The following is a 23,584-nucleotide window of genomic DNA, read 5'->3' on the forward strand; positions in this document are numbered from 1 at the left end:
ATAATGAGGTAATGATTGATAACCAACTTGAGGTCTTGAGCCGTCCATGAGCAATATCATGGGAGATCTACAAGGGCTGACGACTTACTCTTCAATAATATAATAAAAGCAAAATACTGCAGATGCTGGAAATCTGAAATAAAAACAAGAAATGCTGGACATACTCAGCAGGTCTGGCAGCATCTGTGGGGAGAGAAGCAGAGTTAACGTTTCAGGTCAGTGACCTTTCATCAGAACTGACAAAGGTTAGAAATGTAATAGGTTTTATGCAAATAAGGCAGGGGTGGGGTAAGAGCTAACAAAAGTGAAGGTTTTGATAGGACATAACGTCACAGAGAATAACTGACCAGAAGGTCATGGAGCAAAGGCAAACGGTATGTTCATGGTGTGCTGAAAGACAAAGCGTTAGTGCAGAGAGGGTGTCAATGGACAGAAAACTGAACAGTCCTGGCCCAAGCACAAACATGAAAAAAAAGTAGGCAGGCACATGTCAAAAAAAAGAATGATGAAACAGACTAAAATAAAATAAAAATAAAAAATAAAAAGGGGGGCCCATCATGCTCTGAAATTATTGAACGCAGTGTTCAGTCCGGCAGGATGTAGCGTGCCTAATCGGTAAATGAGATGCTGTTCCTCGAGCTTGTGTTGATGTTCACTGGAACACTGCAGCAAGCCCAGAACAGATATGTGGACATGAGAGCAGGGGGGAGTGTTGAAATAACTTACTCTTCAAGCTGTTTCCACAAATAAACAACAATACAGCAATATCTGCACATGCAAGTCATAAATGTTGTACAACTTGTGTCAGTAGCAAATGTTTAAATTGTTCAAGGACCATGGGTCAAAAGTGATTTGAACAAGTTCCTAACAGGAATATTTAAAACAGAATTCAAAATATGGTTGGAAAAGACCTTTAGGAAAAATGGCTACACTCTGGTTCCAGTATGAAACACTCTGGAGTGTGGCCTTGGGTTGAGATAATTTTGATAAGCTTTGTCTTCATGTTTCATGACTTAATTTTTAAACTCTTTGTAAACTGCTCCTATCTAACACACCTTGCCTGCACATCACTCTCTGAGCTATAGCATGTTTGCTCCATTGCAAACATGTACAATTTTTAATCACAGCTTTCCACCACATCAGTACAAAAAGTGAGTCTGAATATATATGGCTCAACTCACCTTTCCCATCTATTTCCTGCAAAGAAAATAACAGCTCCAGAAGCCTGATCATTTTCTTCTTACCTTAGTTATAGCTCCACAGACCTATTGACCCTGTTGCTACATTAGCTCCAGCTCTACATACCACTCGATCTTATCCTTCCCACAGCATGGTTTCATTCTTTCCTTAGTCACCGATTAACTAACCTGCTCATATTGTTTCCACTTGATCGACAGCCATCCTAATCTCGCAAATACTGACTAACCTTGCAAAGGCAAACTTTTGCCAGCAATGTTTAATATCTAAAATTGAAACTATTTGCTGCTCACTCAACTGATTCTAGATTCACGGCAAACATAATTTCTGTCGCTGAACTGAACCTGGTTCTACCTAATATGCTCAGCCCTTTTACACAAGAGACAAACCTTTGCACTACTTGGCTTGTATACTTCTTTGGCCTCCTTATCTCGAGAGACAATGGGTAAGCGCCTGGAGGTGGTCAGTGGTGTGTGGAGCAGCGCCTGGAGTGGCTATAAAGGCCAATTCTAGAGTGACAGACTCTTCCACAGGTGCTGCAGAAAAATTTGTTTGTCGGGGCTGTTGCACAGTTGGCTCTCCCCTTGCGCCTCTGTCTTTTTTCCTGCCAACTGCTAAGTCTCTTCGACTCGCCACACTTTAGCCCCGCCTTTATGGCTGCCCGCCAGCTCTGGCGAACGCTAGCAACTGACTCCCACGACTTGTGCTCAATGTCACAGGACTTCATGTCGCGTTTGCAGACGTCTTTAAAGCGGAGACATGGATGGCCGGTGGGTCTGATACCAGTGGCGAGCTCGCTGTACAATGTGTCTTTGGGGATCCTGCCATCTTCACATGGCCAAGATGAAGACAGTAAAAGACCCCTGGACACCTTTCTCACCTGGGTCATAACACTGTGGTTCCATGATGTTACTATTCTTCTATGGTGCCCTCATGCTGGATGTGTCTCAGTCGGTGCATTCATAGTGGTTCAACTGGTGGTGGACTTGGAGCATGCATAGGGCCAACCCCAGAAAGCTGATATTCTAGTGAAAATCTTCACACCACCCCACCTCTCCCACCACCCCCCCCCTCCCCCACCCCATCGCCTTATGGAACATTGCTTTATCTACAATGATTTAATTTCTTGGGCATTGGACTCTGCACCTTTAGAACTCAAGGATAAGCATCCCTTTTGATGACTAAGTTTGCATTGAAAGATACTTTTTCTGATTCCATGTGTTTAGTGACCGAAAAACCATGCATTTCTCTCATTCATTTCCATTCATTCATCAATATTAAAGCCTATTAAAATGATCTTTTCTGGGTCTCAGGGCTGCTTTAATTTCCCCCTTTTTTTCCTCAGGAGAGTTAGTAGAGGGCAGGTCTATCCTGAACTCTCAGAGTCATGCAAAGACTTTTGACTTCAGGGGATGGATGGTTCCCTTTTCCTCTGACCGTGGGGGAGGGTTACTCCCCCCTTTGTTCTCTGGAACACTCCAACTGCAGGTATTTGTGCAGACTTGACTGCACTCTCCTGTGACACTTTAACTAGGTGAGGCATCAGCCTCATGGTTTCTGTGCCCCCTAGAGGTCTCTCTTTGTCTCTGCAGGTTCCTGTAAATGCTGTTAGCAACTCTGGTGGGGTGCCTCTAGAGTCTGCATTTACATCAGAGGATATGGGGTCTAAGCTTTGGTCTTTTGTATACTGGCATGTACAGCCACTGTAGTCTCACGGGCCTTTAATATTTCTCCCCGGTACCTCTGTGGCACCACTAACTGGTGAACGACTGTCCACTCCTGGCCCTCAGGTCTGTGAGGAGAACTCCCTTTCTTCATCAGTACCTCATTCTTTAAATAGTAGCATCCCTCTGCTTCACTTTCAGACTGGGCAGCCTGTGCTAACTCTCGCAATACTGGGTCGGCTCGCTGAGCCTCACCTAGGGAAAATCCATTTAATTAATTCCCCGGATCTCCTAACTTTCCAAAGAAAGTCTCAGACAGACAGACCTCATGGTCATTTGCCTGCCGTGCCAATGCAATCTCCTCTGGGGGAGCTGGTTTGATCATGGCCTGACCCACTACACATTCAGGTACTCTGCAGGGGACTGTCTCCTGCCACTGCCCTGTCTCTCTGATCTCCTGTAATCTTTCCTTCACTACTGGGGGGGGCTACTACCTTCACCCCCGCCAGATCATTACCTAGGAGGTCAACCTCGTCCTCAGGCAAACTAGGGTCAATCCTTAAGGTCACCGGTCCCGAAACTAGGTCGCACTCCAGGTGCGCCCAGTGTACAGGTACAGGCATCCACTGCCCTCCAATACCATTCACCACTATTTTGGTGTTCACTGCACTCTCTGGGGGAAAGGTCAGGCCTTTTCCCAGTAAAAAGGATCTGGTGACCCCTGTGTCCCTGAAAATTACTATGGGCTTGCTTACCTCACTCGAGGGACATGGGGTTCAGACACAAAACCCAGATAACCTTCAGGAATCCTATTAACGTTTCCTGCACTGGCAGTAGTAAGCTTCCTGGGTTGCACTCTTACTGTAGTTAAAGCCACCGCTTGTTCTGCTTTGCTTTGCATCAATCCCCGTCTTCACTGATCAGGTGTGCCCTGATTAACCCTACAGGTTTTCCCTTTAATTTCCAGCAGTCAGCTTTTAAGTGCCCTGCCTTATTACAATGGAAGCACACAGGCCTCTGGGTCTCACTCTTGCTCACAGCATCTTCCTTTTTGGCTGGAGGAGGACCCCCTGCTTTACTTTTCCTCCCAGGACTGTTTGGGTGGATATCACCTTCCCACGTTTATCCTTTTCGGATTTGTGGGGGTGATTAGGAAAGGTTCTCCCCTGGGAAACCAACTTGTAAATTAAAGCAAACTCATCGGCCAGAACAGCCGCTTGCTGGGTTCCCTGAACCCACTGCTCCTCTACATGGGTCTTTATTGAGAATGGGAGAGAGTTTTTAAATTCCTCGAACAGGATTACCTCTCTGAGAGTCTCATAGCTGAGCTGTAATTTAAAAGCCCTCAGCCACTGGTCAAAAGCCAGCTGCTTACCTCTTTCAAACTCCAGATAAGTTTGATTGGCTTGCTTTTTGAGGGTTCTAAACTTCTGACGATAAGCTTTGGATACTAATTCATATGCCCTGAGGATAGCATTTTTGGTCAGTTCATAATTTGATGAACTCTCATCTGGCAACAAGGAATAAACCTCATGGGCTTTTCCAATTAGCTTGCTTTGCATTAAGAGAAACCAGGTCTCAGCTGGCCATTTTAGCTGCCTTGCCAGTTTCTCAAAAGACACGAAAAATGCTTCCACATCTTCCTCATTGAATTTTGGAATTAATTGAGCGGCTTTTAGCAGGCTCGTACCCAGCCCTGAATTCTGCTTCTCCATACTGGCCATGCTTTCAATGGGGTTACTCTGTTGCCCCCTAGCTAACTCAAGCCACTTCAGATGTCTGTCTCTTTGGATTCTTTCTGGAATATTCTTTCTCTCTCTCCTCCTCCTGTCTTTCTTTCTCTTTCTCCTCTCTCTTATTTATTCTTGTTCCTTCTGGAAGGCTCTTTCTTTCTCTTCCCATTCCTTCTGGAAGGTTCTCTCTTTCTCCCTCTCCTATCTCTCCCTCACTCTTTCCCTGTCTTCCAATTCAAGTCTCCTTTGTTCCAATTGTATCTTTGCTTGCAGTACCCTGTCTGGGTCTACTTCTAACAAGGTTTCTTCAGATTCAAGGGAAAAATGGTTGGCCACTAGCCTTAGGAGTTCAGACTTCCTAGCCTTGCCACATATAGTAATCCCACACTGCTCAGCCATTTTTCTCAACTCCTCCATAGACCGTGCTTTTAACTTATCCCAAGTTACTTCACCCTGGCTTGGAGAGCTACTCACTTCAGTTGCAGACATGTTGGTATTCAATCACACACAACCACAAGAAAACGTGCATTAATCCTGCTCTTTTTTTTGATTGGGAACAAATTTGGCTTCCCACTTCCAATTTCTCTCATTTGTCTGTGGGAAAAATTCCGGATGCTAGCACCCAAATTTCTGTTATGACCAGGTGAGAAAGGTGTCTCGGGGTCTTTTACTATCTTCACCTGGTCTTATTGTAATAGGGTTTAATTTTAAACACACTGTGTTTTGAGCTCCCTCTTTGGTGAATCCTTGGTCACAGCCTTCCAATTATAAGGCAAATAAATTAACACACCAGGTTTCCTTTGGTTTAAAGAAGAAAAGTGAAATTTATTAATCTTACTTAAACTCTAATTCAGTTAACGCCTACGGATATACGACGCGCCCAACGCTAGCATGCACACGCGATCCACACATGCAAATAGGGACAGAAAAGAGAAGAAAAATAAAATAGAGAGGTTTGAGGCAGTCTCTGAAGGGGGCTTCTTGTTACTGTTTCTGTGTTTCCAGCTTGTCGTAGAGTCTTTGATTGTAAACAGCTCTTACTTTTCGTTGGGACCCAGTATTCTTCTTAAACCTTGTTCATGTAGGAGATTTTTCTCTCTTTCAGTTCATGCGTCTTCAATGGATTCTGAAGCTGGTGAGAGCGAGATGAGAGAAGACAGGCGAGAGGTCTTTTCCAGTCCAAGAGCAAACAGCTTTCTGTCTTCAAATTCCTTGTTGGAAGTTCAAATTCAAAAAACTCCAGCAGTCAGTTAGTCATGTGACCCAAACCAGTCTGACCACGTCTGTTTGTGTATTCGGCCATTTTTGCAGTTAACCTGGAATGCTTGCCTTTCCAGCTTCAACGTCTGGTAATCAAAAGTCCATTGTGGATTAAATTGGAGCAGGGAATAGCCCGTTTGTCCTTTGAAGTACTGTCTGTGGATATGTTAATGTCTCTCTCCAGACAAAGTCTACAATTGGTTTTTAAAGCAAGTTCTTCACCATCAACAGTTTAAAATCAATGGTCATGTGGTAAAATTAATATTCCTTATTCTTGGCAGGTGGGGGTCTTGCCTGACAACAGCCAGCATCATATTCCACTCCGAGCTGCACACCATCCAGATTTGGATATAAATTACTGTTCTTAAATTACCACCAGGTCAAAATGTTGCAAACATCCTACTTAATTCCATTGTGGGAGCATCACTAAAAGGGCAGCAGTTCAAAAAGATAGCACGCTACCACATTATCAGGGCAACTAGATATGGGCAATGACTGTGGCCTTGCTAGCATTGTTCATATCTTAAGAACAAATTTGAAAAAATTCAAAAGTTCCACAAAGTCACAGGGAATGCAGCTGATAAGGAGGTAATTTAAACATCTATAAGAGGGGAGCTTCAAGAACATGCAGTAATAGTATATATTGCAGTTGAAGACCCACTCCGTAGTTTTCGGTTATTGATATCTGCACATGACCAGTATCATTAAAACAACAGACAGCCTCAGTCACCTCCCTAATACCAAGTATACAACATATGGTATCAGTGCCAAAAGCTACAAGGTCAAGGTTTCATTTTGTGCATGTGTTAATTAATCATGTATTCCCATTCATTTGCTGTTTGCCCTGGAGTCTCATTCTTGTTGTTCAAGACTGTACAGGATAGTGTGGCAAATCTGTGTTGGAATACCCGAATATTGCAGACCTTAGATCCAGTCCTGATGTTACCACACTCTGAAATAAATCTGGGAGAACTGGAACCAGAAATGATCTGCCACCAAAACTGGAATTATCCAAGTATGCGTCACACAAACGTCACATATTTACTTTGCACACTTAGCTATTGCAATCAATGTCTCTGCACCGTCACCTTTGCTTATTGCGATAAATTCCATTGGTTGTGCTTCTGTCGCAAACACTGAGCTCCACAGCATTGCAGTTATTTTGAACTATGGTCCTGGTGTTGTTGAATGATAAGCAGAATACCTTTCAGTCAACGTCCCAGACTTCGCCATCACCAAGTATGTCCTGTCCCACCAGCAGGACAGGCCCACCAGAGGTGGCAGCATAGTGGTATACTGTCTGAAGAGAATGGCCCTGGGTGTCCTCAACATGAACTCCAGATCCCATAATGTCTCTTGGCATCAGGTCAAACATGGGCAAGGAAACCTATTGATTACCATCTACTGCCCTTCCTCAACTGATGAATCAGTGCTCCTCCACATTAAATAACACTTAAAAGCAACATCAAAGGTGGCAAGGGCACTGAATGTACTCTAGCGGAGAGGTCAATGTCCATCACCAAGTAGCTTGGTAGCACCACTATTGACTGAGCTGGCTGAGTCCTGATGGACAAAGCTGCCAGACTGGGCCTGCAGCAGGAGATGCGCGATCTCGACCTCACCAATCTACCTGTTGCAGAATTGGTAGGAGTGAATACCATGCAGTCCTTATGGAGACCAAGTCCCATCTTCACACTGATGACACCCTCCAGTGCGTTGTGTGGGATAGATTCAGAGCAGACCTAGCTGCTCAAAACTGTGCAAACACGAGACACTGTGGGCCATCAGCAGCAGAATTGATTCCACCACAATCTGTAACCTCATGGCTTGGAATGTCCCTCACTCTATCATTATCATCAAGCCAAAAGACCAACCTTGGTTCAATGAGGAGTGTAGGAAAGCATGCCAGGAGCAGCACGAAGCATACCTAAAAATGAGGTACCTCTCCGGTGAAGCTACAACACCGGACTGCATGCATGCTAAACAGTGGAATCAGCATGTTACAGACAGAGTTAAACAATCTCACAAACAACAGATCAGATGAAAATTCTGCAGTTCTGCCACATCCAGTTGCAAATGGTGGTGGGCAATTGAACAACTAATCAAAGGAGGAAAGTCCACGAACATACCCATCCTCAATGATGGGGGCGCCCAACACGGGAGTGCCAATGAAAAAGCTGAAGCATTTGCAACCAGCTTCACCCAGAAGTGCCAAGTGGATGATCCATCTGCTTGAGGTCCCCACTGTAACAGAAGTCATGTTTCAGCCAATTCAATTCACTCCACGTGATATCAAGAAACAACTGAGCACACTGGATACAGCAAATCTGTGGGCTCTAACGAGACAACATCCCAGCTGTAGTGCTGAACACTTGTGCACCAGGATTAGCCATTCCTCTAGCCAAGTTGTTCCAGTACAGCTACAACATCAGCATCTATCTGACAAAATGGAAAATTGCCCAAGTGCGTCCTGTCCACAAAAGGCAGGACAATCCAAACCAGCCAATTACCAACAAATCAGTCTTCTCACGATCATCTATAGTGCAATCAAACAGCACTTAACTCAGCAATAACCTGCTTACTGATGCTCAGTTTGGGTTCTGCAAGGACCACTCAGCTCCAGACTTCATTACAGCCTAGGTCCAAACATGGACAAAAGCGCTGAACTCAAGAGGTGAGATGAGCATGACTGCCCTTGACATCAAGGCAGCATTTGACTGAATGTGGCATAAAGGAACTCTAGAAAAATTGAAGTAAATGGGAATCAGGCCGAAACTTTCCTTTGGCAGAACCATATCTGGCACAAAGGAAGATGGCTGCAGTTATTGGAGACCAATCATCTCAGCCACAGGGCATCACTGCAGGAGCTACTCAGGACAGTGTCCTAGGCCCAACAATCATCAGCTGCTTCATCAATGACATTCCCTCTGTCATAAGGTCAAAAGCGACAATGTTCACAGATGATTGCACTGTATTCGGTTGCATTCTCAATTCTTCCAATAATGAAGCAGTCTATGCCTGCATGCAGCAAGACCTGGACAACACTCAGACTGGCAACTGGCAATTAATATTCGCATCACACAAGTGCTAGGCAATGATCATCTCCAATAAGAGAGAGTCCAACCACCTGCCCTCAGCCTTCAGCAGTATTACAATTGATAAATTCTCCACCATCAACATCTAGTCACCCTTCACCAAAAACTTAACTGGAGCAGCCACACAAATACTGTGGCTACAAGAGCAGGTGAAAGGCTAGGTATTGTGTGATAGTGACTCACCTCCTGACTCCCCAAAGCCTGCCCACCATCTACAAGGCACAATGCAGGAGCGTGATGGAATACTCTCCACTTGCCTGGATGAGTGCAGCTCCAACAACACTCAGGAGGCTCGACACCATCCAGGAGAAAGCACCCCGTCCAACACCTTAAACATTCACTCCCTCCACCATTGGTGCACAGTGGCAGCACTGCGTATCATCTATAAGATGGACTGGAACAAGTCACCAAGGCTGCATCAACAGCACCTCCCAAACCCGTGACCTCAATTGTCCAGAGGTACAAAGGTAGTAGGGAAATCGGAACACCACCACCTGCAAGTTCCCCTCTGAGTCAAACACCATCCTAATTTGGAAATATACTGCTGTTCCTTCACCGTCGCTGGGTCAAAATCCTGGAACTCCCTCCCCAACAGCACAGGGGAGCACCTAAACCATATGGACTGCAGTAGTTCCAGAATACAGCTCACCACCAGCTTCTCAAGGGTAATTAGGGATGGGCAATGAATGCTGACCTTACCAGCAATGCTCACATCCTATGAATGAGTAATAAGGAAAAAAACAATTGGACAGTGTTTGGTAGCTGCACACACATGGATATGCTTAGATTTTATTCTGGTTCATTATGTATTGCTTATTGTGTAGCCTCATAATGTATAATTCTGCTTACCAAATCAAACAGAGAGTGGTGGCTACATATACTGGGATACAGCTGCCATCTCCTTGAGGAATGGTACACTTTGCTATCCTTACATTAGCAGTAGAGATACACATGCATTGGATAGTTCCAGTATAGAATAAGGATTTGAAGAACTTTACACTTCTTCAGCCTTCCTGTGTAGCTGAAGTTTGTTGTTTTGAAACTTTTTAACCTACTACCTTAACAGTTTATCAACTGTGTTGAGACCTGTCCTGTCCTGAGTGATGATTATTCATTTTAGTTAAAAAGTCACCTATTTTGTGGATTTCTTAAAAATAAAAAGCTGCATTTCTGGAAATGATTTTGCAATCCATCACTCCCTTCAGACGAGACTTCAAGGGTCTACCTGTCCCGATGGATATTCCAACACTATTTGGAGAAGGATTGCTCTATGCCAACATACTCCCAAACTCAACACAACCAGAAACAGATAAATTAGTCATTTATCTCATTGCTGCCTGTGAGTTCTTACAGAAGCAAAAAAATGGGAATCATGTTTGCATTCCCAAATAATGTTGGGGCAGTGTTAGGAGCATGCACTGGCTACACACTTCATCTGATTGTTCGAAATTAAATGGGAGTTCCCAAAATATGGACGTCGGCTTAAAAATGGACCCAGCTTGATGCAATTATTCTTATTAACAAAAACAATGTATTATGACAGGAAAGGTTTGGCACAGCACAAGACCATCATATCTGAATTCAAAAATGGGTCAAGTTTGAATCTATTCAGATATCATGCGGACACATATGAACTAGGAGCAGAAGTAGGCGATTCGGACCCTCGAGCCTACTCTGCCATTCAATAAGATAAAGGCTGATCTGTTTGTGTTTCGAGTTCCACACTCCCATTTACCTCTACTAACCTTTGATTCCCTTGCCCAACAGAATCTATCTACCTCCACCTTAAAAATATTCAATGACCCCACCTCCACCACCTTCTGAGGCAGAGAGTTCCAAAGATGAACAACCCTCAGAAAAAATTTCTCCTCATCTCTGTCCTAAAAGGGTGACCCCTAACTTTAAAACAGTGCCCCCTAGTTCTGTGCTCAGCCAAAAGAGGAAAGATCCTTTCCACATCCACCTTGTCAAGACTGTTCAGGATCTTATTAACTTCAGTCAAGCCTCCCCTCACTCTTCTAAACTCCAGTGAAAACAAGCCCAGGTTGTCCAAACTTTCCTCATAAAACAACCCACTCATTCCAGGTATCGATCTTGTAAACGTCCTCTGAACCGGCTCCAACGTATTTGCATCTTTCCTTAAATAAGGAGACCAAAACTGTACACAGTATTCAAGATGTGGTCTCACTAATGCCCTGTATAACTGTAGCATAACATCCTTACTTTTATTTTCAATTCCTCTAGTAATAAAGGATAGCATTCATTAGCCTTCTTTATTACCTGCTGTACCTGCATACTCACTCTTTGTGACTCCTGCAATAGAACACCTAGATTCCTCTGCACCTCAGAATTCTGCAGTCATTCTCCATTTAAGTAATACTCTGCTTTTTTATTCTTCCTGCCAAAGTAAACAACTTCACATTTTCCCACATTGTACTTCATCTGCCAATTTTTTGCCCATTCACTCAACCTATCTATATCAGTCTGCAACCTCCTTATATCCTCTTCACAACATGCTTTCTTCCCTATCTTTGTGTCATCTGCAAATTTAGCTATCATGCCATTGCTCTCCTCATCTAAGTCATTGATATAAATTGTAAAAAGTTGAGGGTCCAGCACAGACCCCTGTGAGATTCCACTCGCCACATCCTGCCAATCAGAAAAGGACCCATTTATGCGTACTCTCTGTTTTTTGTCAGCCAGCCAATCTTCTATCCATGCTAATATGTTACTCACTACACCATGAGCTCCTACTCTGCACAATAACCTTTTATGTGGCACCTTGTCAAATGCCTTCTGGAAATCCAAGTACAGTCACTGGTTCCCCTTTATCCACAGCACATGTCATTCCTTCAAGGAACTCCAACAAATTGTTAAACATGATTTTCCTTTCACAAAACCATGCTGACTATATTCCCTATTACCTTGAGTTTTTCTAAGTACCCAGCGACAACCCCATATATGATCAATTCTGACACATTCCCCACGAGAGACATCAAGCTAACTGGCCTATAGTTAGCTGTTTTCTGCCTCCCCCCACTTCTTGAACTATTCTTAAGTATAAAATAGTGCAGGATCATTGCAGCACATTGTGTAGGTGATGTAAATAACTGTTATAGCCAGGTGGTAAGGGTGGTTCCCACTGTACACCTCCCAACTGACCAGAGCAAGTGTATTTGTTAACAGGGTTTTAACACTTTGTGTTTTAATTGTCAAATAAACAGACAGCGACAGGTTCCCCTGTAGGTTTCAACCAGAAGATTAACTGTTTATTAAGCAATATTCATTCCTAAAACTACACCCACACATGCATTCACTCATGCACACATACATACAAGAAAAGATAGAGAGGAAAATGGGTAAGTGGTTTGAAGTGTCTGGGGTTCACAATAAACCTATTAAATCTTCTCAGGACAATTTCTCTTTTAAAGTTGCAGACCTGAGTTGTTTGTAGATTTTCTGGTGGTTAAGACTTCAGTTGGTACTCACTTTCTCTGCTGCACCAAGCTGAAGTGCGGATTTAGCAGCAGGGCTTCTTCATTACTTTTTTTGCTGGATCCCTCATAGCTCATGGCTGGACAGATTTTTTGTGATGCTGTTGTGATCTCTCTCTGCTCTCTCTCCAGTGAACTACTTTTTAAAGGTCAAAATCTCTCACATTTGCCTCTGTTGGGAGATGTATGCCCTGTGGTGACCAACAATGGACCAGGATTTTGCTACTTCACACCTTCTTTCTTTGAGAAAAACCCATTCAATTCAGGAATGTCTGTTGATGGTTCAGGATGGGTGTAATTGATGCCTCTTAGCTTTGTCCTTAACAGACAGTGAGACAGTTTGAATATACAGGCCAAGTCAGCCTAACCTTCAGAGGCCATTTTGCAGCATATTTTAAAGGAAAAGTCAATTTTTATAACTCTTCAGTTTGGTTCTGTATTTTTATCACTGCACTTCTTGTGAGTGTGACAATACAAACAGATTTATTTCATAATGTACTTGTTACACAGGAGTATCATAACAAGGGATAGGCTCCTAACCAATGAGTTCCCTGCATTTACAGTAACATATGCTGATATCAAGGCACAAGAACACAAGAAATAGGAGCAGGAGTAGACCATATAGCCCATCAAGCCTGCTCTGCCATTCAATATGATCAAGGCTGATCTTAAGCTCCAACTCCACTTTCCCGCCTGTTCGCCAGATCCCTCAATACCTTGAGAGACTAAACCTCTGTCTATCCTGGCCTTAAATGTATTCAACGATGGAGCATCCACAACCCTGTGGGGTAGAGAATTCCAAAGATTTACAACAAAGAACAAAGAACAGTACAGCACAGGAACAGGCCATTTGGCCCTCCAAGCCTGCGCCGATCTTGATGCCTGCCTAAACTAAAACCTTCTGCACTTCCGGGGACCGTATCCCTCGATCCCATCCTATTCATGTATTTGTCAAGATGCCTCTTAAACGTCGCTATCGTATCTGCTTCCACCACCTGCCCCGGCAGCAAGTTCCAGGCACTCACCACCCTCTGTGTAAAGAACTTGCCTCGCACATCCCCTCTAAACTTTGCCCCTCTCACCTTAAACCTATGTCCCCTAGTAACTGACTCTTCCACCCTGGGAAAAAGCTTCTGACTATCCACTCTGTCCATGCCGCTTATAACTTTGTAAACCTCTATCATGTCACCACTCCACCTCCATCATTCCAGTGAAAACAATCCGAGTTTATCCAACCTCTCCTCACAGCTCCAGACCAGGCAACATCCTGGTAAACCTCTTCTGTACCCTCTCCAAAGCCTCCACGTCCTTCTGGTAGTGTGGCGACCAGAATTGCACGCAATATTCTAAATGTGGCCTAACTAAAGTTCTGTACAGCTGCAGCATGACTTGCCAATTTTTATACTCTATGCCCCGACCGATGAAGGCAAGCATGCCGTATGCCTTCTTGACTACCTTATCCACCTGCTTTGCCACTTTCAGTGACCTGTGGACCTGTACGCCCAGATCTCTCTGCCTGTCAATACTCCTAAGGGTTCTGCCATTTACTGTATACCTCCCACCTGCATTAGACCTTCCAAAATGCATTCCCTCACATTTGTCCGGATTAAACTCCATCTGCCATTTCTCCGCCCAAGTTTCCAACCGATCTATATCCTGCTGTATCCTCTGACAATCCTCATCACTATCCGCAACTCCACCAATCTTTGTGTCGTCCGCAAACTTACTAATCAGACCAGCTACATTTTCCTCCAAATCATTTATATATACTACAAACAGCAAGGTTCCAGCACAGATCCCTGCGGAACACCATGAGTCACATCCCTCCATTCAGAAAAGCACCCTTCCACTGCTACCCTCTGTCTTCTATGACCGAGCCAGTTCCGTATCCATCTTGCCAGCTCACCTCTGATCCCTTGTGACTTCACCTTTTGTACCAGTCTGCCATGAGGGACCTTGTCAAAGGCTTTACTGAAGTCCATATAGATAACATCCACTGCCCTTCCTTCATCAATCATCTTTGTCACTTCCTCAAAAAACTCAATCAAGTTAGTGAGACACGACCGCCCCTTCACAAAACCATGCTGCCTCTTGCTAATAAGTTCGTTTGTTTCCAAATGGGAGTAAATCCTGTCCCGAAGAATCCTCTCTAATAATTTCCCTGCCACTGACGTAAGGCTCACTGGCCTATAATTTCCTGGATTATCCTTGCTACCTTTCTTAAACAAAGGAACAATATTGGCTGTTCTCCAGTCCTCTGGGACCTCACCTGTAGCCAATGAGGATGCAAAGATTTCTGTCAAGGCCCCAGCAATTTCTTCCCTTGCCTCCCTCAGTATTCTGGGGTAGATCCCATCAGGCCCTGGGGACTTATCTACCTTAATGCTTTGCAAGACACCCAACACCTCCTCCTTTTTGATAATGAGATGACTGAGACTATCTACACTCCCTTCCCTAGGCTCATCATCCACCAAGTCCTTCTCTTTGGTGAATACTGATGCAAAGTACTCTTTTAGTACCTCGCCCATTTCCTCTGGCTCCACACATAGATTCCCTCCTCTGTCCTTGAGTGGGTCAACCCTTTCCCTAGTTACTCTCTTGCTCTTTATATACGTATAAAAAGCCTTGGGATTTTCCTTAATCCTGTTTGACAATGACTTTTCATGACCCCTTTTAGCCTTCCTGACTCCTCGCTTAAGTTCCTTTCTACTGTGTTTATATTCCTCAAGGGATTCATCTGTTCCTAGCCTTCCAGCCCTTACGAATGCTTCCTTTTTCTTTTTGACTAGGCTCACAATATCCCACGTTATCCAAGGTTCCCGAAACTTGCTAAACTTATCCTTCTTCCTCACAGGAACATGCTGGTCCTGTTGACCTTTTGAGTGAAGTAATTTCTCCTCATCTCAGTCCTAAATGATCGGCCCCTTATCCTGAGACTGTGCCCGTGTTTAGATTCCCTGACCAGCCCCTTCAGAATCTTGTATGTTTCAATTAGATCACCTCTCAGTCTTCCAAACTCCAGAGGATACAGACCCAATTTACTCAGCCTCTCCTCACAGGAAAATTGTCTCATCCTGTAGAACTGAGCAGAACGGCATGGCACTATGCTTAATGGGAAATGTAGCCAAGTTAGGAATAGTAGCTTTGCTGAGCTTTGATAGTATGATTTTAAGTGGCAGAAACCACAATGAAATAGTTAAAAGTAAAGGCTGAGAGTGTGAGATTGTAAAGACTAGCCGACACTGGTAATTGCAAGGATATCTGTTCTTTTATGGCCTGATTGTGTGACTCCCTGTGGTTTGGAACAAATGGACTCCTGTGAAACATGCTGTCCATCCCTGTGTGAATGATAAGGAATGAAGGGCCCCTCTTATCTTAGTATACGGCCACGGCTTGATGTGACTGCAGACTGTATGAAGCACTCAGGAATGCAAAATTGATAAGACAGCAGGCTGCGCCGCAATTACCTGTCACAAGGTAGAGACAGAACTCATGATAAATGTAAGGAGTGAGACCACAGTGTGTATTGTAGATTCCTCTGGTTCCTGCTAATTTATCTTGCTTGTCTGCTTTCTTTTATCTTGCTGGTGCAAAACAATATTATGTTAGTAACGAGTATGTATTGAGAATGGAGTGTATTGTTAACCTCAGTAACAGATGTACTGCACGTTACCACGTGGTTGAAGTTGAATTGTACTGCACTGATTGGTTAAACAAGGAGGTGTAGCATGGATCTTAATGTATAAACAGTAGTATCTGTATCACAAACGGTCACTTACTCTGGTGGACCCGACAGACTCTGGTGGAGTCAGTGTCGTTGTATTAGAGTAAGTCAGCCGGCTAATGCGCAAATAAAGTAATTGATTTTACCTACACATCCGACTCGGTATATTTACTGAACCAGACTGAGGGCAAAAAGAACTCAGATTTACAATCCCAGGGACCAACCTAGTGAACCGCCTTCAATGCAAGTATATCCTTTCTTAAATGTGGAGACCAAAACTGCACACAGTACTCCAGACGTGGTCTCACCAAAACCCTGCAAGACTCCTTTATTACTATATTCCAATCCCCTCGCAATTAAAGCCAGAATGCCATTTGCCTTGCTAATTGTTTGCTGCACCTGCATGCTAACTTTATACGTTCTTTGGACAAACACACCCAAGTCTCTTTGAACATCAACACTTACAAGTTTCACACCTTTTAAAAAATATTCTGCTTTTCTATTCTTACGACTGAAGTGAATAACGTCACACTTCTCTACATTATACTCCATCTGCCATCTTGTTGCCCACTCACTTAACCTGCCCATATCTCTTTGCAGCCTTTCTGTGTTCCCGCCACAGCTTAACTTTCCACCTACCTTTGTATCATCAGCAAACCTCGATACATTACTCTCTGTCTCTTCATCTAAGTCATTAATACAGATTGCAAATAGCTGAGGCTCCAGCACAGATCCTCGTGGCACTCTACTATTCACTGCCTGTCATCTTGAAAATGCCCTGCTTATGCCCACTCTTTGCTTCCTGTCCATGAACCAATCTTCTTTTTAAGCTAATATATTAACCCCAACTCCATGAGCCCTTATCATGCCAATTAACCTTCTGTGTGGCACCTTATCAAATGCCGTCTGGAAATAAAGGAGAAGAAAATAGAAGGAACTGTGAAAACCATCCTTTATTACTTCAATAGATATCAGTTAAATCAGCCACCTAGTCCCTGCAATTGCCTCCCAATATCACTCTACCTCTAGACCTCCCGCACTTCCTTTAAGACCCTCTTTGATTAAGATTTTGGTCACCCTTCCTAATATCTTGTTCTTTGTCTGCCCATACTTTTTTTTGATGACACCTCTGCCAAGTGCATATGACATTTTTCTACTTTAAAGATAATATATGAATACAAGTTGTTGACTACCTTTCTGTTTATAACATTCATTGTGAGCAGAAATATCAGCTAAAGGACCTCTGATAGCTTTTTGTAGCTCTTTTTTCCTGTGTGACAGGTTGCAAGTTCAGAAATCTTTTAAAATTGACTACAGACAGAATCAATTCCCATGATTTATTAAATTTGTGTCTTTTATCTGCCTTATAAGATGTAATTAAGTGTTCGACCATGTCTGCAGTAACACCCAGCTTTCATTTCACTGCAAAACCTGTTCTTGGTTATTTAAAATAAGGTCTAACAATTCCCTAAGGAGAATTTTTGTTTGTATAACCACATCATAATGCAGATTTCCCGATGAACCTTATCAATGACAGTGTTTACCAGCAACCAACAATGCCCCTTACAGTTCTGAGCTTTGACCTGTGATACTTACAAATGCAGTAACCCTTCATCCAAGTGGATGATAAAAACAATAGGAAAAAAGACTGAAAATACTTACCCTGTGCCTTTAGCCTGATGAAACAGAGAATCTGATCTTTTCTTTCATTAAAACTATAGAAGTTCAAGAACAAACACCAGTGCTTAAAACATTCCCCAATCATTCTGCAGCTACAGCATTCTCCATCCTGAACGATTCAGCACATACAACATTCTCCTGTACTAAATTACTACACCTGTACAGCATTTCCCCATTCTAAATCACTCAACGTTTGCAACATGTTACCATCTCCCTATGACCTATTCCCCAGTACATGAGGCATTGCCCTCTAACTCCACACCCCTCACAACCCCAGCCAACATAAACACAGTATTCCTTTAACACCCTCACTCCAGTTCAGAGATGCTCTCTTGCCTCTCCATCTCCTTAGCTCCTTCAAGAAAACAATCCTGCTTCTGGTGTACAATGGGAATTATGAGTGAATTTCCTTGCCACCTACGATGAATTAGTGGCACTGGAACCAAGTTAACAACTTTTCCAGCCAAGTGACTCATGGGGAAGCTGGCTCTGGTGCTTGTGCGCTTTTTACAAAGACTTGCGATTCTGCAATTGGTCCATGACATGACTTAGTCATCACTGGCTTCACGTTTCTGAGAGCCAGAGGTGCAGTGGATGGGAATTTCTTGAGCTTACCCCTCACTGGTGCACATGGGGTAAGTTTCACTTGTTTCAATGACAAGAGACAGCTGTCAGAATTAGCTGTTAAAATGGGGGAAGGCTTCTTGAAATAGGAACTGGAAGTAGAAAAGTTTCAGAACTCCTCGGGTAGCCAATCATATCACTATAGTGTATTCAGCTGCACCAAGTGGAAAAATGAAAGATGCCCTTCAGCCAGCCAGCTTTCAGATGCTCACTCAGCTATAACTGGATTGATGCAACAGAGCTGAAATCAGCAGCTGAATCAATAGAAAATGGATTCTGCTGCTTTAACAGGTAAAGAAATCTGTCTGAACACAGACCCTGGACCACTTAACTGTAAGCACTTTAAAATTTCAATCTAATCGCTCTCCGATACCTTCTGACAACCAGTTAAGGAGTAACATTAGGAGAGTCCCAAGAGCAGGAGGAGGCCGATCGAATCTACTGGTTGTGAAACATATACGAAGGAAGTTAAAGTATAGGGCTGAATTTTATAAACCCCTCGGCGAAATCGGCGGCTGGCAAAAATAATGGTGGCCTGCCTGCACCGGCCGAACACCAAAGAGCCACCATGATTACAAGTGCAGTGGCTCACTTAAATAGTCGGGGTGGGTCATGCAACCCCCCCCACCTCACCCAATCATGTGGAGGGGGCAGGTCGTCCGTCCCCAGCAATGGCATCAGCTGCCTGTGCGCAAGCGCTGATGCCATTTTTAAAGGGCTGTTGACCTTACCGGACTATTTAAATATTTAAAGAAAGATTTAATGAAATTAAATAAACATCCCTTTTGCCCCTCTCCCACCCCCTCCCAAACAATTAAATTAATTATTTGCCATCCCTCCCCACAAAACACTTACCTTTACCATCTGACCTCCCACCCCCCAACAGCTACACAAACTATAAACTATAACCCTTCCTACCAACCCCTACATCCATGACGTTAATTTGACCCCGCCCCGCCACTCCGCTCTCACACTAATAAACTTATCTCCTTCCCCTCCCACTAGCGTTGCGCCTTGTTTCCCTGGACAGGGATCTGAAGGCACACGAGTGCAGGCTGCCGTGCTGAAGATCGCAGCGGGACATCCGGAGGTAAGGTAAGTTTATTTAAATGAATTATTTTAATTGATTTAAATATTCAAATTATGGTCCCATCACCCAGCAGCGGGGAGGCCGCCGCATTGACTCGCCGCAGCCAGGAGGAATGGTCCGGGCCCTGCTGGCGTTGAGTTCCGTGGCTGGCCTCATCTGGGGCCATCTTCAGGCCACCCCCTCCATCTCCCACCCCTGCCATGGATCCCGACGTCAAGGGCTTCTTAAAATCCAGCCCACAGAGGGGAATTGGGAGATTTAAAGAAACACTTGTCAACAAAAGGATCAAACAGAAGGCTGGCTTTGTTTTGTAGTGACAATCACCAACATTTTGCTTCAGCCATTTTGAAAATCACATTGAATGCTGTGTTAAAATTAACACAATCCTCAAGATGTGGGCATTTATTCGAATTCTCCAGTGAAGAAAGGAAAGCTTGTACAGTTCTGTTCTGAAGGTTTGAAAATTGGATGTGGGATTCAGCAACACATATTGGCAATCAGTTAAACTGTCAGTGCTACATAAATCATTTGCATTCCTCACCACATAAGATAGCCGTTGGTAGAAATCAGCCTCACTCAACTCAGCTCAGTTTGCAACATGTCCCTTCAGACTTGGGTGTACAACTCTAAGGAATAATATTACCATTGCCCTTCACTGACTCCTTGCTGAAAGAATCCTAAGCAAAGTGCCCAAGATTGTTTGATTCAAAGTCAGAATATTTTCAGAATCACAGTGATCTTGAGTAAGACATCTTAGTGAGATTTAGTTGTCCCAGTTGTTATTAACCTCCATGTCCAGCCCCTGTCCATCCAATCCTTTAATATCAGTCCCACTTGCCTCCAGAAAGCTCACTGACACAGATCTCATTAATAATACAGAACACTTGCTGTGCATCAGAACCAAATGGGTACTGCCCCACCAGCCTAATCATTCACTTCCAACACTGATCGCTAAGCATAAGTTATGCATAACAGTCAACTGTTCCTGCGTTAGACTTTGTTCAAAATTATCTATTTTCTGCAAGACAGAAGTCATTTTTGGTCACCAGCCAAAATGGTATTTTAAAATGGTTCTGAAACACGAAAATGTGATGGTGCTGTTCCTGGCAGTATGACATGATGGGGCTATATGCTTACACACTTACCATAACGGTCCATGGGACATTGTAAAAATAGCCAAGTCTCATTATTGAGCTGAAAATTACAGCAGGGAGGACTACTGCTCGATCACTTGCTCCTCTGTTGAAAAGGCATGCAGGTATTCGGAAGATTCCTCTCTTTTACCATCTACTAATTAAACCAGAGCAATGAACTGCACAAATCAACCTCAGAAATCCAAGCTCAGTTTCAGTCGAAATAGTTGCAATGCTTTGACATAATTGGGCCTTTCTTGGCAGAAATGTGATTTCTTCTTTTCTTCCATTCCAGCAGTTGTTAATTTGAGTAAAACACAAAAGTGCCCTTTGACACTCCGTTATTGCAAGAAAAGGGCATGACCATTTCTAAGGCACATCTGATTACTAATTTAAATGCCAAGCTCCCCTTCTGATCCTTTTCTTCTACTTTTTGTTGATTCTTTCACAGGAAGCAGCACTGTAAAGTTTTGTCTTGAAAAAGGAACATTTTTTTCTGTGAAAGTTAGTATGTGCAGCTAGCACTAAATCAGCAATGAAAGTACAAAAATTACAAAAGTAGCCCATCACATTTTTACACTATATATTTTTTCAGCACTAGCATCACTAGCCACTCCTGTGAGCTGATCTCGTGTCCCCTACAATCTGGAGTGCAACATTTTTGCCCAATATCCTGATAAATGACAATGAGGAAACATAACAGAGAACTTACATTCCTGTAGATGGTATACAGAATATATCACGTGCTGCCAAGTAATTTTCAGATCTTTGAGAGGTGAATTGATGCTAACCGTCAGACTAAGACACAGGCCTTAAACCGACAGATGACTTTGCTTAAATAAAACAGGTCGGTGGCCAATATGCAGCGTAACACAGTGAATATGTTTCACTATTCTGCTTGATATATAAAACAATAAAGATGTCACCCACTTTCTCTCCAAACATGACTTTAAAACAACAGTTTAAATTTGGCCAAGCTTCCCCATTGCGCTGGCACAGATTTCAAACTCAGAGCACTTCCTTTGGCTGGAAAGATGAATAGATGGTAAAGCAGGCTTCCCACAGGAATACAATTTGAGACCCTGGCAGATATTGTTACGACCGAGGTGAGAGGAGTGCACTGTCTTTTCTAGTTCCATTCCTCCACACGTCACAATATATATTTAAATGTTTACCCAGTTACCAATGCGGTCAATCATATACTCTACTCTTTATCCCAGAATAAAATACATCAACCAGGTTTCTTTAATATACAACAACATTATCAATTTATCAAACAAGACTCATCCAGTAACGAACACACAGAGTGAAATATGAAAGTCCCTTTTTTAAATTCTGCCACCCACCCAGCACCTCCCCCCACCGCCCGCCCCCATACACACACTGAAAAAATGCAGAAACTGTTTCTGCAGAGGTTGGTTACAAAAAAAGACAAACAGAAATACTTTGGATAAATACTTGATAATTCTTGAAGAGAAAAGATATGGAGGGAAGTCAGTTGTCCCTTTTGCAGTTCCGAAGAAGGGTCACTGACCCGAAACGTTAACTCTGCTTCTCTTTCCACAGATGCTGCCAGACCTGCTGAGTGAATCCAGCATTTCTTGTTTTTGTTTCAGTTGTCCCTTTTGGTCTGGCGCCCAGATATACGGAGATGAGTCACTAGGATCTTTTCCAAAGCAATTCTTTTCAGGTGGCATTGAGAATTCATCTGGCAGATTTTTCCAGCTTGTCAGGAGAGATGCAACACCAGGGATTTTAGCTTTCCCACACTGAATCTTTGCAGGATTTCTTCAAAGAGGTAAAGAGGTGAGCTAGGTGTGATTTTCCTTGGCAAGTTGATCTCCAATTGAGTCCAAAACAGTTCACACCCCAACTGACTTGAAAAACAATATTCAAACCCTAAAAGAGAAAGTCAACCTCCTGAACTCCTTAAACCTTGACATGTGGCTTCTCTGTAAATATCTTCCCCAGATCACCAAGGTTTCCTGTTGTTTACTGAGCTTAAAGCACATGATTTCCAGCACAGGTTGTTTTCAAACAACATCTCAGTGTCCTTTCAGTGAACTGTCAACAACAAAGTCCAGCATTCAGCCTTCCAATGAATTCATCCCCACAATTTAAATGAACCCTCAAAAGTATCTAACAAAAAAAAAGCATCTTCATAACAATACACTGAAAGAAAAGTAGATAGACGACTGCACCTCTCATAACTACAATGGAGCATAACCCATTGACAGAAAAGTATATAGACGACTGCACCTCTCATAACTACAATGGAGCATAACCCATTGACAGAAGACTGTATGTCTCTTAAGAAAACTGAATAGATGGCCAATCTCTTACAATGGCTAAAAAATTCTATAATTGAATGTCCTGACTCTGGCCATTTAAACAGTTAACACTTTACACCTTCCATTCAAGCTGATGGCCTTTATTTGAGAAATACTGGTCTATGGGGGAGAATTTCTATGGGGTTTCCCTGTTCCATTGCTATAATTTCAGTGGAAGGTAGACAGAAATCCAGCAAAAATTATATTAACCTAATTTTAGCCATTAACACCATTTCTCCAAGATTTCCACCAATCTTCTGATAAAGTCACAGCAGGGGAACAAGATAACGCCCAAGAAAATTTCAGATGTATGCTTAGCAAAAAAGCGAGTGGCAACGTGATTATTTCATATAGTGGATACTAGTGAAACATATTAGGCTGGAACTTGCTGAATAAATAACTGTGTGAGAATGATGCATGCTGTTATTAACACACAAATCGGCGAGCAACTTGTAGTGAGGAATTGCACTACCACAAATTGCTGGACAATTTGCGCCACCCTGCCAATAACCAAGTGAAAATGGCATTTCACCCTTAATCTCCCCGAGTGTTTCATGAAG

The 23,584-nt window shown here is 43.2% G+C and overlaps 1 protein-coding gene across 12 annotated transcripts in view; it reads right to left on the reverse strand.

Moving 5' to 3' along the window:
* Positions 1 to 23,584, reverse strand: part of LOC137373900 (alpha-(1,6)-fucosyltransferase) — a 904,043-nt gene that overhangs the window by 342,618 nt on the left and 537,841 nt on the right. The window contains exon 1 of one of the 12 annotated variants that reach the window (XM_068039464.1): positions 21,407 to 21,518. The exons of 10 other annotated variants lie outside the window; for them this stretch is intronic. The gene's annotated coding sequence lies outside the window, so the exon portion shown is untranslated. Of the gene's footprint in view, positions 1 to 1,244; positions 1,264 to 21,406; positions 21,519 to 23,584 lie in introns of those variants that run through there. One more of the 12 variants, XM_068039465.1, reaches the window with a different exon arrangement.

Source organism: Heterodontus francisci, chromosome 9 (genome assembly GCF_036365525.1).
Source record: "Heterodontus francisci isolate sHetFra1 chromosome 9, sHetFra1.hap1, whole genome shotgun sequence".
NCBI lineage: Eukaryota > Metazoa > Chordata > Chondrichthyes > Heterodontiformes > Heterodontidae > Heterodontus > Heterodontus francisci.